Source organism: Aedes albopictus, chromosome 3 (assembly GCF_035046485.1).
Source record: "Aedes albopictus strain Foshan chromosome 3, AalbF5, whole genome shotgun sequence".
Taxonomy (NCBI): Eukaryota; Metazoa; Arthropoda; class Insecta; order Diptera; family Culicidae; genus Aedes; species Aedes albopictus.
The window spans coordinates 233772512-233793310 of NC_085138.1; the positions used below are offsets into that span (position 1 = coordinate 233772512).

At 37.3% G+C, this 20799-nt stretch overlaps 1 long non-coding RNA gene across 4 annotated transcripts in view; it reads right to left on the reverse strand.

Annotated features, from left to right (window-relative positions):
• The window catches only part of LOC134291600 (uncharacterized), a 427606-nt gene that overhangs the window by 357273 nt on the left and 49534 nt on the right, over positions 1–20799 (reverse strand). The window lies entirely within an intron of this gene.

Genomic DNA, 20799 nt, shown 5'->3' on the forward strand with positions numbered 1-20799 from the left:
TATGTTTATACATAATAAAAAAACAAATATCCTTGGAAAATTCTTACAGGACTCTCTGGCACAACTTCTAAAAATATCTGAATGAAGGATGAAGAAAACAGGCAAAATTTCAGGAAAACCGTTCAGAGATCTATGGGGAGTATTTGATATGTTGTAGGTGCCAGATTTTCCGGTGGAAATCTTAAAAGTATTTTTCAACGAATTTAAGTTCAATTGAGCATGAGCATGAGCATGATTGACCGCCCGCGGTTGCTCCTCTGTTATTGCAAGGACAACTGCATTTACACAAAGAACCAACAGATGATGCTTGGGATTAGCTTTCTCTTCATTGTGTAAATGCTGGAATCCCAATACTTTTCAATAAGCAATACCAGCGCCGGCCGCGTCTGAATGCAGGTCAATTGAGGATAGGGAAGGAAGTGATGACGTGATTCTCGCTTAGGCCAATAACCGAGGAATTCTCTGCGTTACTACGAGAAATCACTAGGAGTTTGGACAGGGAAAATGGAGATGTGTTGAGGATTTCGACGTGGTAAACGAATGTAATGTTTTGATTCGCGATTAATAATGCGCTCGCGAAGAAATACCCTTCTAAACCTTGGACGACGAACGCGATCTATTGTGCCTCAAAACTCACCCTACATAAGTTATTCATTCGCAACTAAGGAGAACACAATGCTAAACACCGACGCATCTGTAGTTTGCGTTTCCGCGCGAGACAATGCTGAACGTGATCGATTCACAAGTATTAACAAAATAACACGGGATAAATAAATCAGAAAGATCTTACCGCATGGTTCGCCGTCTATCTTTTACCGACCCCCTCTTTTTTCCAGAAATTCATGCAACGTTTATTTGAGTCAAAACATTTATTCATTTGGGCTAAAATATTACAAATGTCGACACCGAAGATGACGAACCATTCAAATTTTTGTGTACATGCAAAAAATGAAAGAAAAATATTTATTACCAACTAAATGTGCAAATGGAACTAGCACCGACACATGACGTGACGAACTTTTCAATATTTGTTAGATAAATACACAAAATCCAGTGCAGAGTTTTATACATCCTAAAGGGTGATACGGTCAAAATTTAGTCACACAATTTGTTTCATAACTTGAGTCTGCGTACACCAAAACAGCTGATTTTTGGACCAGTAATGGTACATTATATGTAGCTTATACCATAAAATTTTCATCAAAATCGGTTTAGTATTTGCGGAGATATTGTGAATCCTGAAAACTGCAATTTTAAAATTTTGTACAAAGAGGATTAAAAAATAAGAACACATTTTTACTCTTTTATTTATAGAGCCAGAAATACTGAACCAATTTCAATGAAAATTTTTCTGTATGTTAAGTATACATATCAAAATGTTGAGTAAAAATTTCATTCAATTTGATCGAGCCATTACAAAGTTAAATTTGTTTAGGTGCTCAAATTTTGTCAAATTTTGACAAGTCATGTCAAATTTTGGTCACACAATTGTTTTCATAACTTTAGATTGCGTACACCAAAACAGCTGATTTTTGGATCAGTAATGGTACATTATATGTAGCTTGTACCATAAAATTTTCATCAAAATCGGTCTAGTATTTGCGGAGATATTGTTGAACCCTGAGATCTGCAATTTTAAAATTTTGTGCAAAGAGGATTCATACATTTTTACTGTTTTATTTATAAAGCCAGAGATACTTAACCGATTTCAATGAAAATTTTTCTGTATGTGAAGTATGCATATCTAAATGTTGTGTAAAAATTTCATTCAATTTGATCCAGCCGTTACAAAGTTTTATTTGCTTAAGTGGCACCCGGTCAGTTTTTTTCATATTCAAACTGCTAAAACTTTGAAAGTATTCATACAAAATGGCTCAAAATTTTACTTAGAACATATTTTCATAATAGTACTATACTGTAAAATTTTGATAAAAATCGGAGCAGTATTGGTAGTTCTATAATCAAAATTGTGCTTTACTGACCTTAAATTTCCGAAAATTTACTATGGAGCGCCTTTGTACAAAATTTTAAAAAGGTAGGTCGATGGTTTTATCTATATATCAACCAATACTCAATCGATTTTGATGAAAATTTTATGGTATAAGCTACATATAATGTAGCATTACTGGTCCAAAAGTCAGCTGTTTTGGTGTACGCAGTCTAAAGTTATGAAAAAAATTGGGTGACCAAATTTTGACCGTATCACCCTTTATAGCATTAATTATTGTGATAAAATGGAACGAGCTCACCAATAAACATCCTTCGAAGTGTCCAGTGCGTATGTGCTGCAGCATCTTCCACAAACTGGCCTCGAAATCACACTGAACCGCTACAACAACACACGGGTGCGACGATGTGCACATTCAAATTGTCGACGACGACGCGGCCGATCCGAATGAAAAAACGGCACTTCCACTTTGCCTCCAAAAACACACTTAACCGCCCCGTACGAAGACGAGCACGCACGCAAGACGACGACGCGATGCAACGGCGAACCAAGACAGACTGACTGAAATGTCATCCGCTGCTGGCATCACATGATCGACTCGTACGAAAACTAGTTTTTTTTTATCTCTAAAAGCACGCGCACAGGACGACGAAGCGATGCAACGACGAACCAAGACAGACTGAAATGTTTTCCGCTGCTGGCATCACACGACCGACTCCTTCAACGAGTTTAAGTTCAATTTTACAGAAAGTTGCAATGGAGTTTCTGGAAATAAAAGAGTACCGGATTTTCCACAAATCAATCCAAAATTCCTGGCGATATTACAGCAATAATATGGTATGTTCCTGAAAAAATCTTCAATAGAACCTGTGTCGAAAACTGTATTAGTTCTTAGATGATTTTTGGGCGTATTTTTATACAGGGTGTTAGGTTCGTGAGTGCAAACTTTTTAAGGGGTGATAGAGGACCATGAATGGCGAAAAAAATTGTTCTACGCATATGGTCAAATCTCAACCGTTACGTAGTTATTGAACTTTCCATGTTTTGTACTGTTATTGCCTTAACAGGCTATAACTTGAAAATGGTCAAACTTATCGCAGTTTTTTACCCTTATTCGAAAGAAGAATAAATTTTCTATCAAATGACATCTTTGAATCGATTAACTAAATCGATATACGCCAAAACCCTGTATATAAAAATGCAGTGGCATGCGTGGGACCGTGCATAACTCGCAAACGAAACGTCTTATTTGGGTCCGCAGTAGGCAAGACAAAGTTTGCCTGGAACAGCTAGTTTTCAATAAATAATAGAAGTCGGTCTCGCTGACCCTAGGGAAGAAGTCTTATAGAAAGTTTTGACAGAGTTCTCAAGAAAATTCCGGGAAGACTTTCAGACACATTTTAAAACAGAATCAAGTGTAGGCGATCATTTTACCTTAGTAAGACATTCATTGGGTCTTTTTAGATCTTTTCTAAATTTCAATTCGCCACTGCTTTTATTTGGAAAGTACCGAAAGGTGGAAAAACTTGTAATTAGAAGGCACGAAATGTTGCTAATCGGCAAATTAAGAGATGAAATTTGTGAAAAAAATCGCGGACTCGAAAAAAATGAGACGCAAAGAATAATGTATAACTTTTAATTGCGTGCACAAAAATAGCTGATTTTTTGACCAGGAATAGACACATTCTACCGTGACGTTACAACGTTTTGACGCATTCGTAGTCAGATTTTCCACTATAACTCATGAAAACGAGCGTATACCTCAAAATATTTTTTCATATTCGGATTCCTTGTAAAATTTCTGATATATTTGACCTATTGAACATTTAGTTTTCATTAGAAAAACGTGTTCAAAATGCGTATTTGTAGCGTGACGTTACAACGCGCTAGAATCCGACCCTCTCTAACGCGCTACCAACATCTTAAAATATCTGCTCGGATTTTTATAATATTCTGAATTATTTTTCCACCATTCAAATTAATTGGTTTGTTCTTCAATTCAATGGAATAAAACATTTAAATTTCGGATTTGTTTTTGGATTATCGACTTTTACATTTCGTGACGTTACAACGCCCGTTCAGTTTCAAACAGGGTTCTGCTCGCGTTGTAACGTCACGAAAATGCACATCATGTTAGAATCAGAATAATCAGCCAAATTTACCCGAATTTGTGAATATATCATTGCATTATCTTCACTGCTTCAAGGGGAACTTTATTCTATTGAAAATCCGTTCTGTGATAAATGGCTCTGGGGGGCCAAGTTATTGCTATCAGAATACTCCTTCATGAAGATTAATGACACCGGCACCCATCTTCGGTTTAGTATCACCCAAATTCTTCTAGTTTTGTTCCAAAGACTAGCACGCTGATATCCATTATTTTGCACCGCCAGATATTTAAATTTTTCAGCATAGAACTCATCACGCCGTCGAATTAAACAATTTTTCAATTATTAATGCAATGTCATTGAATCAATTAAAAGCGCTTTGGTGGAGCGGACCTGGTGTGGGGGTTAGAACACAAGACTATCACGCCGAGGACCTGGGATCGAATCCCACTCCCGACATACTCACAAAATGTGGGTTCTTCCTTCGGAAGGGAAGTAAAACGTGGGTCCCGAGATGAACTAACCTAGGGTTAAAAGTCTCGTTAATACAGACAAAAAAAAAAATTAAAAACGCTTTAAGATGTGCGAGCAGTTATTGGAACAAAGACATACCTGAGGATCTGCATACCACTTAGGGGCATCAATTTATGTGATTCCAGATACAAATAGACCTAATTCTGACAAAAAAATCCATCCTATATATGTCAGAGTCATAATTGCTTAGAGTCTTTGGCAAAGTTGTTTGATAAGCCAAAAACATACAGCTGATTTACTATTGGATGTGAGATTCAGACACACTGGGCGACGTTTATTAAAAGTTTACAATAGTTTAGAATTTCTCAATAAGTTTTCAACAAATTTTGACTAGTTGAGAAACTTTTTTTTGGTAAAATCTTTGGGTACTTTATAAGAAGTTACAACATGTTGAATATTTTTTGAATAAATATAAAGTGCATGGTTTTTCAAAGTTTCAACTACCACTAGTCAGTTAGAAACTTGAACCAAACGGCTTTTAAACTGAAAATTCTTGACAAGACAAACAACTTTTCCAAAGACATCAACATTCTAACAGTCTAAAACTTAGTAATTAGAGTCCTGAGATATATGACTTTCAATTTCGTAGGTGTTACGTCTGTTTGTCGGCGATTCTTGTTATATCAAAAATAGATGTAACATTGACGTAATATCCATCCCATATAATTCAAGATCCTAACTATTTAGACAGTTGGTGTCCTTGACAAGTTGTTTGGCTGGTCAAGAACTTTAAATTGATGGGCCGTATGATTTCAAATCATTCAACTAGGAGGCGCTAGAGGGCATACACATTTTTAGTTTTACTTATCTCAGGATCGTGATTAATTGGAAAGATGGTTGCTTCATTAAAGTTGTTTGGTAGATCAAGTACCTTCAGTTTAATTGCCGTATGGTATTAATTTCTGCCACACAGTGGTGGTAGTTGCGAACTTACAAAAGCATGTCAATTTTATTAATTTCCCAAAACACATTCAACAAGCCGTAACTTTTTGTAAAATATGTCAAAAGTTCTCAAATTTTGACTGATAGTTCCTGATCTTCTTATCTGTAATTTCTACAATATTGCACTTGATTGGTTAGCTCTACACAAAGATGGAGCGCTTTTAGCAGAATCATATTTTTGACTGTTGATCTATTAACTCTTATATCTAAGGAATAAGTGAATCAAATCAAATTAAATTTTGAAAGTTAAGAATTATATGTTGATCTTTGATTACAATTGATTTGAATTCAATATGTCCAAAGTGAAAAAAGTTCCAGCGTGTAGAATACTTTTCAAGAAATTCTAATCCCTTGCCTGCTTTTGCAAAATGGAAACAAACGTCTTCTAGTGGCAAAAACTCGCATATATTGGTAAATCAACTGCAAGTCGTTTACTTACCAAACAACTTTGCAGAATAAATCGTATTTCTATGTAATGGGGATCCTGAGATGTATGAAATTTAAAATTGGTAAGTTCTTCAGCGCCGCCTGTTGGTGGAACTCAAACTATCCATCAACTGTAAGTCTTTGACCAACTTAATAACTTTGTAATTTCGTCAGTGTTTCGTCTGTTGGCCACTGATATCACAGAAATTTTCGGTTTGAGTGGTATTTCATTACGATTGAAAAATTTTACAATATCGTAGTACAATTACATCGTAGATTTTGGCCAAACACCATCTCCCCCGTCCTTCAAAAGTCTACGTAGTTTATGAACGATCAATGGTACGCAATTTATAAACGATATCTTGAAAAAGAGCTCATACACAACGAGAACGAAACTGTTTTGAATATAAAACTACGTTTGTCAAATTCAGAAGCCGTCCAAGCCAGAGAGATTTGGTCTTTTCCATAGAACTTTTTTTTCGTGACGTTACAACGCAAACTTCAACCAGGTGAAACTCAGGCTTCCGTGAACCAATTTTCTTTCTTTTAGTCTCATTTGAAAGATCTTTTCGAGTACAAAGAGCATACAAAACTTCATATTTGTAGCGTTTTCCGTATTTTAATAAAATTTGAAAATGTTGATTTTTCGTGACGTTACAACGCAATAAAAATCCATGCTATGATCAACCATATTTCAGAGTTGTAAAGTCTTCCGATTAAAAATCTTTTTATGCTAAAAAATCTTCATACATTTATCTACAAATGATGGAAGACTTTTGAAAAATCAGTGTATTTGTGTTTAAAATACGACAGTTCGGATGAAAAGTGTGCCTAAAATACTTAAAATCACGATTTTAATGTTAATCTTAATCGTCGTTCAATTTATATTTATTGTCAACCTAATGTAATGTCGAATACATTTTTGGATGACAAAAGTAATGTAGAATGTGATAAAAATGTCAAATATGCCATAACTCAACTTTGAAAAATTGGTATTGATGATACGGGGCCCGTAGAATGTGTCAATAGTATATTATGTGTAGCTAATACCATAAAAATTTCATCAAAATCGGTTAAGTGTTGGCGGAGATATCGTCGAAACAAGAGACTTACCATTTGAGAATCTTGGGCAAAACTTTAAATATCACATTTTTAACCAAAACCGTTGAGCCAAAAATACTGAACCGATTTCAATGAATTGATTGATTGATTTGTCTTTATTTGAGAGACTTTCAGCCGATTTCAATGAAAGTTTTTCTGTATAAAAAGTATGTATGTAGATGTATTGTGTCAAAATTTCATTCAATTTGATTTGACCTTTAAAAAGTTATAGCCATATATGTAGCACTATGTCACAATAAGCAGATGTGGTTTTTGGTATAGTGACATTCAAACTGCTCTAACTTTTAAAATGTTCAATCTAAATGACTGAAATATTCACTGAGAACAGAATTTTACACTGTCAAAGTTTCAAAAAAATCGGGACAGTGTTGCCAATACTACAGTCAAAATAATGCACACTGATTTTAAAATGTTAAAAAGTGCCCAAAATTTGAAAACCCCGTTTTTTGTTTGAATTGTTAAAAAAAAAGTACTGAACCGATTATAATGAAAGTTTTACCACTTATTATGACTTACTTGAAGAACTTATAGTCAAATTTTCAGACGTTTTGATGACCTAACAACCAAGTTATAGCCTAAACAATTTTTAAAATGGAAGCCCAAAATTTCCAAAATCACATTTTATTGTATCGACTATATTTGCGCCAATACTGAACCGATTTTGATGAAATTTTTATGGCATTAACTACACATGACATATGCTATTCCTGGTTGAAAAAAACATCTATTTTTGTGAACCCAATCAAAAGTTATACATTGTTTTGAGTATCTCATTTTTTTCGAGTCCAGTCTTTATGTATGCGAATGAATAAAACGTTTCCAAACTTGACCATTTTGCACAGAAAAAATAGCTAATGTGTACTTTATCTTCCTAGTACTGTCGATTAGTCTTCATATTTTCAAGGCTGTTGTAATGTATGGCAGGTAATTCAATCTATTTTCCTTCTTTCAATTTATAATGTTATTATAATCAATGAAGTTGGATCTGCTGATGTTTTACTCATGATTTTTTGGATTTTTAAACAAAGGCTTGTATTTTCATTGTTTAAAAAATGTTTGGTGCTGAAACGGTTAATAATCAAATGACATATTTCTCCCTATATAAATCATAGGCTATTCTTTCTAGTTTCACTCTTCAACCCTCCTAAGATGTTAAGTGTTTCGCACAACGATGGCGTAGTGCACGTCCAGTGTGCCTGTCTGGGTTATATTGATTCCAACGTTTTACTAGGGTTAACTTATTGTTGATATCATTACTAGCAAAACTCCTTCCTGTGACAGCTGTAGTGGGTCCACTGGTATACATAACATCTATTAGCAACGGTAGTCGAACTAAAACTCCTTCCCTTCCTTGTTTGACAGTAAAGACGTAGCCGGCACCGTTATAAACCAAAAATTTGAGTTCGCGGAACGTGCACACTGCGAATGTCCTAGTAACGATTGATCGGGCTATGTATACAACTGTGTGTAGTGAAGGTGCTAAGATAAGTGACTATGTTGGGGTAACGTCCTTGAAGGTCTTCGATAGCTCGTGTAGAGTGGTTTCATTACCCCAACACGAATGGGTTTTCCAACATCTCAGTTCCATCGGAAAAGAAAGGGGGGGGGGGGGGGGGGGTTCATGGGTTGATTGGACACTTTGCTCCTTTCTTAATTCGCCGAACACAGTACACATAATAAACGCTTAAGAACCGAACTACATTTATTACATTTAACATTTACAGGACAAATTACTAATATGGTTTTAATGAGTGCACAGGTCTAGCACGATCAGTAGCCTGGCTGCAACTGGTTTCTCTTTATAAAAAGGATTATTACTCACACGCAACATGATCAGGTATCAGGTATCAGAAGGCCGGCTCCAGAGGCACGTTATCCTCCATTTGGGACATTTGTGCCATCGCCATACATATGAGCCTATTTCATCATTTACCTGAGGGAGAATGGGACAAGGGAAGGAATTGGGAAAGGGAAAGGTGATGAAATAGCAAGGGGTGCCCTAGAAGAGGGAATGAACGCATAAGCGCAACGAGAGCTCATAGCTTATACAGGGGGTGGCCAAAATGTTTGGGATAGGCAACTTTTTTTCACCCACAAAAAAATTCAACATGCTGTAACTTTTCATAGAGTGCAACAAAAAATCTCAAATTTTGACTGTTTATCAACCTGTTATATGTGCATGATTGGTACAAAATTGGGCTTGATTGAATAATTTTTCGCGAAGTTAGAACCGTTCGGGTAAAACACTATTTTTTAGACAACTCATTTTTGAGCTGTCATATCTCGGAAACCAGTGAACCGATTTGAATGAATTTTTTAACGTTTATCAACAATATATTGATACTTAATACAACGTTATAAAATGTAATATTTTCTCACGACGAATTTAGTTATACCGGGTTGAAATTTTTACCCATATACAGGGTGTTCAATAAGTTCGGATACACCATATAACTTCAATTAATTTCATATCTGTAATTCAGATTTTCAAAGTAAATGTATTTATAGAAAGGTCATATAAAACTGATCAAATATAGCATATGGTTTTGAATAAAGTTTTTTTCTACTTTTTTTTATAAGCCTTAGATGTATCTAAAGTTTGTTAGCTCCGGCACGCTGGAATAATTTTCGATAAGTTGCTCAAGCTACAGAAGTCTAAAACGTAGACTTTTGAGTTTATATCTCACTATACTATATTAAAATAACTAAATTGATAGACAAAACCTTTACACTGCTATTTCAGTGATGATATGGTGATAAATTTGCAAGTTTAGTCAAAATGTGCTTAAATCTATGAAAATGGCATAAAAACATTATATAAAGCCAATTTTGGTTCAAATTTGCCACAATAGGGATATAATCAAGTTTTGGAAAAGATAACTATGGATTAAACTGAGATATAACGCAGCCTTGCTTTTTGACAAAACAAAAATCATTAAAACAGGTACAGCGGCAATTTTAGAAATTTTAAAGATCAAAATAAAATGAGTCCGTATTTCACCCAATCTGAATCTTATAGATTATTTCGTATGGCCATAGTTGCTACCACTAATGCTGAGGACAACAACCTAATTTGATTCAACTTAACGCCATTACTCAATAAAAGCTAGACGAAATACCAATGACAGACGTGCGTGCCGGCCAAAAGGAACTTGAGACACATTTGCAATTATTACAAAAGGATAAAGGACAGTTTATTTCAAAATATATACTGTATTTGATCAGTATTATGTGAGCTTTCAATTAATACATTTACTTTGCAAAACTGAATTACAGATGGGAAATAAATTCAATTTTACTGTGTATCCGAACTTATTGAACACCGTGTAGAGGAAAATAAGTCAAATTTACAATACCATACAAAAATTGCTAAATGTGTTCTTTCTTCAATCTAAATAAGCTCTAATATATCTGATTAGAGATAACTTGAGAACAGAAGTGGAAAATCTTTGGACATCTACACTAAAATTTAGAGTAATGCGGGGCAAAAGTTCGCACCTAACAGAGTTCACAAAATAACTATTGAACGAAAAGAAAACAATATCGTTTTTCTTCGTTAAACGAGTCCCTATCATGTTGCCTTCAAAACGTAGTACTAGAGTTTTTCGCGTTCCTTTTGTAGTTTTAGTAATAACATTTTTAAAACAAGTACTTCAATGCGAACTTTTGCCCCATAGTGGGGGCAAAAGTTCGCATTATGCGGGGCAAAAGTTCGCACCTTGTACAGGGTAGTTTATTGGTGTGATGTTCATTTATTTCATGTTAATTCATGTTCGTCTTTTCGCTCTAGTCATGGAATCTGTTTCTTTCTGTTCTTAGCTTTACGGCCCAACTGGAATACGTCCTGGTGTTCAGCTTTTGTATAGAGTGTGTTTTATGAAAATTTCCACAACTATTAACTAAGAGCTGTCCTTTCCAGCGTTACTGAAGTTGTCAAAATACTTTGTGGGGTAATCATAGAGATACGTGTTGCACAAAATACATGGAAAAAATCAAATATGCAGCAAAACTGTTGAACGGGACCGTAATAGAATCTTATCCCCGTCAGTATGGTGATGAATTATAACTGTGAATTTACAAGCTAAGCTATGAAAGAACCCGGTAAAGTAGATGAACATAAGACCTTCAAAAACATACGAAAAGACACGACGAGGATAACGGAGAAAATGTTTTAAAATGTTTTTAGTCATTTTTCATTTATTGATTTAAATGGGTGAACATAAGGTATGCCTTACAATCAATTTTCTTACAACACTAAGTTCAAACCCTCTGTCGCAACGATTTCAGGGTGCATACTACTCATATTATGCATATATAGTAGTTTCTATTCGAAATTATCATTGTTTCAAAGATTCTGTAATTATATTGATGTACTAGACTCAGAAATCTAGTGCGAACTTTTGCCCCACAGCTACTGCGAACTTTTGCCCCACTGTCAAGGTTTTAACAATGTCCCATTCTGCAAGAAGCACTAGTAGTTTATTGTTTATTCGAGTGCAGCTCGCGAACTACTATGGAATAACAGTTCTCCGACATCAAGAGGTTATGAGATTCTTCTTCTTCCTGTTACTACAAATTCTTATTCCAAAAGGTTCAAAAATTCTATCAAAACACCGAGAAACACATTTTTTCGCATTACTCTGCCAAACCATAACGCAATCGTTCCAATTTTTATTGACAAGTTGCTGACCTGATTATGTGTCGAACCCATACAGATTTGTTTGGGTTCTTAACTCGTGCTCAGAAAAAGAGCCACTGCGAACTTTTGCCCCGTGCGAACTTTTGCCCCGCATTACTCTATTGACATTGACGTAAAAAAATTACCTTTTTTCGAGAAAAATCCAAAAAGTGTCAATCCATGATAACTTTTTTCAACAATCAAAAACTATCTATGTTTTAATAGTTTGTGAAGCATCTGAATATTGTTAGTGTACGTTCAAAATTTTATTCAATTCGGTTTACTGGATTCCGAGATATGATAGCTCAAAAATGAGTTGTCTAAAAAAAGGTGTTTTACCCGAACGGTTCTAACTTTGCGAAATATCAATCTATCGAGCCCAAATTTGTACCAGTGATGCACATATAACAGGTTGATAAACAGTCAAAATTTGAGATTTTTTGATGCACTCTACGAAAAGTTATAGCATGTTGATTTTTTTTGTGAGAGAAAAAAAAGTTGCCTATCCCAAACATTTTGGCCATCCCCTGTACCACAACGGGGTTAATCAGTGCCCTGAAAAGGACACTGTAAAACGCATAAGCGTAAAAAGAGCCTATAGCTCATTGGAGGTAGCTTGCGACGTCATGCGACTTTTAATATGACATAGAAAGGCACGTCATCAAAAGCATCCTCAATATTCAAGAAATCACCCAAGCAAAAACTACGTTTGAGCGAGTGCTTGCTTGAAAACGTATACAACTTTGTGTAAAAGAGTCACTGTGGACATCCCAAATTGGGAGACATGTGAGTTCACATGAACAGGCATGTTAGCCAGACGAACATCACAGATGTGATAATCGACAATGCGTTTCGAGCATTTCAGAAAGAACGAAGTAGCCAGATAAATCTGGAACTTATTCCTTCTTTTTACAACGCACGCACCCTTTCGGGATAAAACTACAGAGTAATTTCACGCCATGAAAATACCCAATAGAAAACTACAAGAGTTCAAAACATGTTTGAAAAACTCAAATCCCTCTGAAGAAAAATAGAACAAAGCCCCATTTGCTCTAGGAGATTTGAAGTAAGCAGAGCTTTTTAGTGCTCACTAAATCGATTCTATAGCTACAATCCTCGGGGTAGAAGCTAAAGATTCGTAGCTATACAAAAGACTGGTTTATCCGAAGATATTTAGAACTTGAACAGGTCCGAGCTCAATTCAGGAATACCTCTTGAGGTCCGCACAGACCGCAGAGGACAAGCTTCTTTCAAAGCAGTAGCTATGGTATACCACAATGAAGGGCGTTGTAATAACAAAACCATAATGAAACTCTCTTGGAGTAGCAATGGAAGCGAGTTATCCATAAAATGTGATCGCAACCAATTATCACAGGTTCCCTAGCTTGTTGAGCAGGGACACCTGAATGCGCAAAGTTTGCGAAGGAACACTCCAAAGTGCAAAAAGGTCAAATGAAGAGTCCTCATCTGACACATGCCAATCAGTCAACTCATGACAAATTCTGCTCATGCAGAGTTGGGTTAGGTGCAATTCTATGTTAAGTCAACCATGAACTGTACTACCTAAGTATTCCATCAAAGTGAAGCATCTCAAACCAATGTTTGAGCTACTTCAGATGCCAAATATCAGCGTAAAGATGCTGAAAACAAGAGCTTGCTTGAAGCCATTCATAAGGAAAGGTTGAAACATACTGTTAACGTTATTCTAAAATATAGCATGCTCGAGGCACGACAGTTCATCTATAATGAAAAAAGCAAAGCTGGGTTCACAAGGTAACCTATACAGAAGTTACCCTACGAAATTGAACTTTTTGAAGTAGATCCACTTGGGCTACATACGCTTTTTACGCTGAAAATTGATCTGAGGTTTCCTTGTCGTAGCCACTACCCAAACTAGACAGGATTACACTCTTCACAATCACAGCACAAAAAGGAAACATCAACAACGAACCAAATCGGTGTCAATTGAAAAACGCCAATGGCGAAAACGCATTAAGCGAACCCATATAGGCAGTAATGTAAGCTAATTAACAACATTTGAATAACCCCACCCTTATTTAGCCTCAAATTTGAGACTTAAGAAGGGCAACTGATTATCTCGGAGAAACACAAGGTCCACCGCACCATTGCTCCGGTTAGCGCAGTAAGGGCGTAATACTGTGGAGGACGCCCTAATTCTCCACAGGCTCCGTTTGTGGTTAGGTTTTTATTAGACCCCCTAACCATTCATTCTTTGGCACGGTAAGCATAAAGCCGCATAACACCATGAATTAGGGGTCACCTGTATAGTGGACTCTTACCACTGGATCAGGCGGTCCGTAGTGTTATTCTTAGCCAATTGAGACAACCGCTACCGACACTACACAGCTATCTAGGCTGATCGGGAAAAGAAGTTAACATTGATGGTCAACTTCCAAACGAACCCGAACAGCCGCAAAAACACACGCAATATGATGGTATTTCATCTGTCTCCCTTATAAAATGTAGATCTTTGCTACTCTCGCACAGTTCAGTACATGGACGTAACAGGGTGGGCAGTTCACTCCCGAACAGACTATAAATCAGGAGGTCCGAGTTCAATTCTTAATTTCCCCAAATAATAATTTATACATTGGTAAACAAAATCGGAATCTCTTCTGGAAATAGAAGAGGACTTTCTAGGAATACCAATTGAGTTTGCTCGAGGAGTTTCTTCAGGCTTTCCCCAAAGAAGCCAGCAAGAGTTCTTTCGAGCATTCACCGAGGGGTTTATCAAGGAAGTCTTTGCAGAATTAGCTCAGATGCAGCATTTGAAATTTCCCCAAAATTTCCTCCAGAAGTGTCTTCCAGAATTCCTTCATGAGATCCTTCGGAAAATCAGCCGGGAGTTTCGGCGACAACTCTTTCTTCAGTTCTGTCGAAAATTTCTACAGAACTACTTCCATAGGTTACTCCAGGGTTTTTTTATGGAATTCATCAGGATATGCCTCCAGCCTTCAGAAATTTGACCAGAAATTCCTATAAAATCCTTTCGAGAATTCCTCAAGTAATTCCTCAATGTCTTCAAGGAGGTTCTTGGGAAACTCCTCTAGGATTTGATTTGGTAATTCCTCTAAGATTTTCTTCAGATATTCTTCCAGGAGTTTCTCCGACAATTTTTGCCGCATTTCCTCCATGAGTTTCATTGGTAACACAACCAGGAGTTACTTTGATAATTCCTCAAAGAATTCCTTCGTCAATTTCTCCAGCGGTTCTTTTAGAAATTTCTCTAGTAGTTCGTTCGGAAATTTCTACAGGAGTTCCTTCGGGCTTTCTTCAAGAATTTATCTAAGAGTTCCTTGGAAATTCATTCTGGAATGCATTTACGAGTTCGTTAAGACTACCTTCAGGAATTCCTTCAGGATTACCTTCAGGAATTCATCCGAGAATTCCTTATGGAGTTTCTCCGGGAACTTTTCAATGATTTCCTGGGAGAGTTCCTTGAGAAATTTCTGAAGGAGTTTCTCGCAGGAATCTTCAAGGAGTTCCTTTGGGAATTCCCCGAAGGTTTCCTTCGCAAATTGTTTCAGGAGTTTCTCTAGGAATTGAATCAGAACTTTCTACAGGATTTTTATCGCTAATTCAGCCAAGAGTCGCTCCAGGAATTCCTCAAAGAATTTCTTCGACAATATCTCCAGGAATTGTTTCTGAAATTCTCCGAAGAGTTTCTTAAGGAATCCTTTCAGGAGGTATTTCGGGCATTCACATGAGGATCCTTCAGGAAAATTTCTCCAGGTATTTCTTCGAGAATTACTCCAGGATTTTTTTCGAGCATTACTTGAGGAGTTTCATTGGGGGTTTTTAGAGCTTGAACTACTTCAAGAATTCAACGAATAGTTCGAAGCATGACTTAACTAATTTACCGTTTGTGCTATGCCGTGCTAACAGAAAATGAACTTGTTTCCATGACCACCTAGATAACATAAAAAACTGTGGAAAAGTTCATAGAACACTAAGCTGAGAGGCAGGTTTTGTCTCAGTAAGGACGTCAGAATCAGAAGAAGTAGAAGAAGCCGATTTCTAGGATGAGGTGTTTCTTAGATGAGTTTATTGCAAAGCACCATGTTAAATAAAAAAACACACATACACAAATCACAAAAGATTCATAAATCATTCAAGCATCACGTTTGCAAAACGTTCCCGTTACATCGATCGCTCGAATGTTTACACAATGCATTACCATTCCATCGAGGAGAAATGAACCCATAAATTATAATAGTATCCAACCCACCGAGCATAATTTCGTTTCCCCGAACTTTACTTCACCAACCACCCATACGCCATACCACGTTCTTAGAGCAGCAAATGTTCCGTCTTGTGTCGACTCCCACGTGGAGCAACTTCACGTTCGACCGAGTGTAAGAATTTATGCTGCCTTTGTTCAAGAACGCACCAATCCAAGTCAATCACAGAGTGTTCTTCTAGATCTAGAGAAACACAATGGCCAACACTTGGAAAACCGGTGGAGCTGGGCGTGTGTGTTCGGTTTATTCCATCAAAGTAATGAGTTTTCATATCGGAACTTTTCTATTCTAAACCTGGGGTTGGGCTGTCGGGATTTAGTCATCGTTGTCGTCGTCGTCGTCGTCGTCGTCGTCGTCGTCGATTGCTTCTAGGAGAATGTTGAACACAATTTGTTGCATCATAACACACGACTCAGTGATGGGATGCGACAACCCAACCTCAAGGGGAAAAGTCAACGTCGTCGTTGTTGTCGTTCGGAATGTCAAGAATCAAACTCCCAAACCCCGAGGCCGAGGTGCTTGGTTTCTGAGGATGAGAACGAGAGGAGACATTCACCCCGTGCAAACATTGTACGACCGATAAGAAAAGTAAGGGAATCATACCCAACATGCTAGGTGACTGGTTTGGGTGTTCTAGCTTTGAAACTATGAATAATGGGGTCTACTATGAATCGCTTGCCAGTTCCATAGTTCGGGTAGTGTGAAACTGACAATATGGATACGATATTCCATTTCTATTAATGAATGAACGAGGGAAAGTCTTCTGCTAAATGTTTAAAAATTTCGGCTAGATCCTTGATCCATCTTGATGGCAGATTCTTCTCGGATAGTCTGGGTAAATTAAAGGCAGGGTTTCTGGAGCTGTGCATGAAAACACATCCCGGAGATACCTCAATTTATCTTCATGTACGCATGGTTAACCCGTAACACCCGGGACGATCTGCTTTTGGTGGAAATGCAATATCTTCTTTGTTTTAAAACATTTTACTCCGGATTTTTTTTTATAGTCAAGGGGAATAGTTGCGCTAAGAAATGCATGGTACCTCCCTTCTTTGCACCCCCCCCCCCCCTTGCGGGGAGCCGAAAATACGTGGCTTTTTTGTATTTTTTTATAAATTCTGCATGTTTTTGCACAAATTTCATCGTTTTGCTAATCATCAATAGTTTTCACTGATCCTAGACATGCAATGTATTACTACCCATCATAGTCTGTTGAAGTTTTGATCTCAGAGCTATTCTAAGGCCTCCAAAGTACTCCGAAGTTTGTGACACAAATCTAACATTCTCTACCAAATTTTATACACGATGAATGATCACAGAACATAGTCTACGGTACACAAAAAGCCTCAAAGCACCCCTGGAAAACTCACGGTACATGACTTGGGTGATCTAGGTCATACTCTGAAATTCATTTTCTTAAGATCTAATACATCTACCATCGTTTGTGTTCACTCTGTTCAAGAAATTTAGTCACGTTGATGTCCATTAGACCTCACAATGCTATGAGCAACTTGATATTGTGGTCGTTGGACATTCCGTGAAATTCAAATGGCCTCCAATACACTTTGAAATCTTTGGGGAAATTCCGTGGAATCCTCGGGACATTTCTGGAGGAATTCCCGAGGAACTCCTGCAGGATTTTTCGAAAAGTTCTTGAAGTAATTCCTGAGGAACTACTGAAAGAATTCCAGCATAACTCGTGATGAAATTTTCGAGAAACTGTTGGGAATTTCCTGAAGAATTTCTTGGGAAGTGGAACTTAATACCATGTTATCAGGTTATATTACGGAAAGCTGTTTAACATATTTTCCGGGACAATATTTGCCTAAAAAGTGCGTCGTTTTAATGAATTTCGAAATGGTTCAAATTAAGATTACAATTTGACTACATAGTTCAAAGTTTGATTTCTTACCCTATATGAAAAAAAGAGCTTAAGGATGAATCTTTGACAAAAGCCTTGTCAAGATTCAGTGAGAGAAGTGCAATCTGAAAACACAATAGTAAATCATTTCAACAGTTTTGATAAAATCGCTCTCTTTACGTCTTCTTTTTTTAAATTGTGATACCTGACTGCTTCAAACTTTTCTCTAATATTGACATATCACAAAAAGCCTGTTTTCACTAATCATCAGTTTTGAGCGCCGGCCGCCCAAGGCGCCGCCAGTTCAATGTCTGCTAAAGCGTTCATTGTCATCGCTGCTATCTCGCCATCATCAAGCGAAAGTACTCACTCGCCAACATATGCAATATGCATGTACATGTAAAACCTAATGAGAGCTCTCGACTCGGAATGCATCGGGCAATTAACAATGCGGCGGCGAAGTTTTTCGCGCACAGCATAATAAACGGGTACGCTGGTGCACTCATTGCCCCGCCGCCGCCGCCACCGCCGTGTAAGTTGAGACTTCTTACCTCATTGGCGAATTTAGAGTCTTGCGATGTACCTACACCGTATTCTCGCACTAAAAATAGTGCTCAGCCGTTGCCGTTGTTTTTGGCCAAGTGTCGGCCGACCATGGTGTAGGGTTCACGCGAGATTAACTTCTTTTTGGAGACTAAAAAAAGGAAACATGTTCGTTAAGGTTGTGCAAGCTGTTGTCTCGCAAATTCCCGCAGAGAGTTCATGAACGACGAAAGGCGATGGCGACGACGACGTCCCTAGCCCAGACAGTCGAGCCGTAGGTCATGGTTTGTTATTGTTGCAAAATCGTCACCCTTGTAAGAGATAGGCGTGCTTGTTATATGGGCCTGGACGCTGGTATTATGTATGTGCTATGTCTACAAAACTGTGAAGTGGATGGGTATAAGGAGTGATGACCTTTGAGTATTTATAATTCTTCTAAGGGATGGTGAAGGTACATGGACACATCAAACAAGAGAATTGCATATAAGAACGGCTGAATGGTTAAGAGATGTCGGGTTGATGACACCAAATCTTCTTATTTTTCTTCTCGGCCTTACCTCTCGGCTGGGACAGAGGTTTGTATTCTGTGAGCACTATTACAGTTTTTAACTGAGAGATTTGTTTGTCACAGATACCTATTCGTATACCGTTAGGATAACTCAAAGACACTATGAAGTATACTTCTCTTCAGAAGGAAGGGGAGGGGCGTCTTGGAAAGTTAGGTGTACGAGTTATTGGAAGCCGAAAGCTTTGGCGCCAACAACTGGGATGGCGACCTCTGAACCTCCTCAATTCTCCTCAAATATTCTGGATTTGTAAAATCCTCGGGGTGCTATAGACTCCCGGAATATCCAGGATGGTGATAAAATGTCCTTTGAATATTCCTCCAACTTTCCTAATTTATAAAATTATTACATCCGGAACCAGAACCAAGTAACCCCAATTTACTCAAACAATGCGTCTGTAATAATAATGTGTTTTTATAAATAATTGATAATTGATAAAAAGTTGATCCATTTTTTCTACCAGATTTCACCCACATCTCAGACCCAAGGACCAAAATACCATGTTAATATTTTTTCCAGACAACTAGAGATGTAGCCAGATCTTTGGTTCAAGTTTCGTAAAAAAAAATGGTTGAAAAATGAAGTTACATTGTTTTTTTTTTAATTATATGTACATATAACTGGATCGATTCGCCTTTTACATAAAGTGCGCAGAACGCATACCTTTTCACTTTTTATGTGCATCGGCCTATCAGGAAGAAGGGAATTCATTGGAGTAGTTGAAGTGACGTAAGGTGTTTTTAATCCCATTTTTTCCGTAATTTCCAACATATATGGTGTTTTTATATGAAATTAACTCCATTACCATCACCAACTACATTATCTATTCCTATTCCCAAAAATATTTGTTTTAGTATTATCTTTTGAGTCCAACTAGCAAATTACCTATGGGCAGTTTGTCAAGAAAGGTTGCTCTGAAAAATAAACGTATGGATCACCAATCGGATGCGGTTGAAGTGGTCACACGAAATTTTATAAATAAAAAGTCCAGGACTTTTTTGAACAACCGCAGAAGAAATACTTATCTAGAAGAATTGATAAGCAAAAAAATGTTGAAAGCTTGGTTCTATCTCTGACCTAACTTGGCTAAAGAACAAAAAGATGCAAACTACACTTATGACCTGTGAAAATACTGGGCCAACCAAATATTTGGTATGGAATCCACAGGAAGCAAACAACAAGGAACACATTGAACGAATAATCACATTTAGGTGGTTCTCTGTGTTTGCCACTTATTGCTGCACTGCAGCAGACCAAAAATGCTCGTCAACCACATGGAATGTTTACTCGTTCACTTGCTGAGTATGCCGTCATCAAACGAAGAACAGACCGAAAAAAAATCGGAAGAATCACTGAAAACCAGCGCGCGCAGATGTGGCAGATGACCAGAATATTCAAGAGTGTGGCCAAAATGGCACAAAATGGCCAAAAAAGAAATTGTGCAGTCATTTCAGGGTTGTTCCAGGGGTGCTCGAGGGATTTCAGGATCTCCCATGGGATTTCAGGAACGTTTCTGGGACTTTCATGAGTATTCCATGGCGTTACAGGAAGTTTCAGTTTTTTATTGTTTTGTTTTTATTAATATGTATTTTAACTTAACCCGATAGCAATCGCGTCGTGTACTGAGTACACGAACCATGAAAAACCCAAGTAACATTTTTTTAGTCAAATAGACTAGAAGAGGCTCTTAGAACCAACATAAAACCAGAATAAGAGGTGTTCGGTTTTATGATTATGGTTGAAGGCGCGACTGCTCGAGTGTTAAAGCTAATTCTACACACAATGTTTCAGAGGCGTTCCAAGGATTTT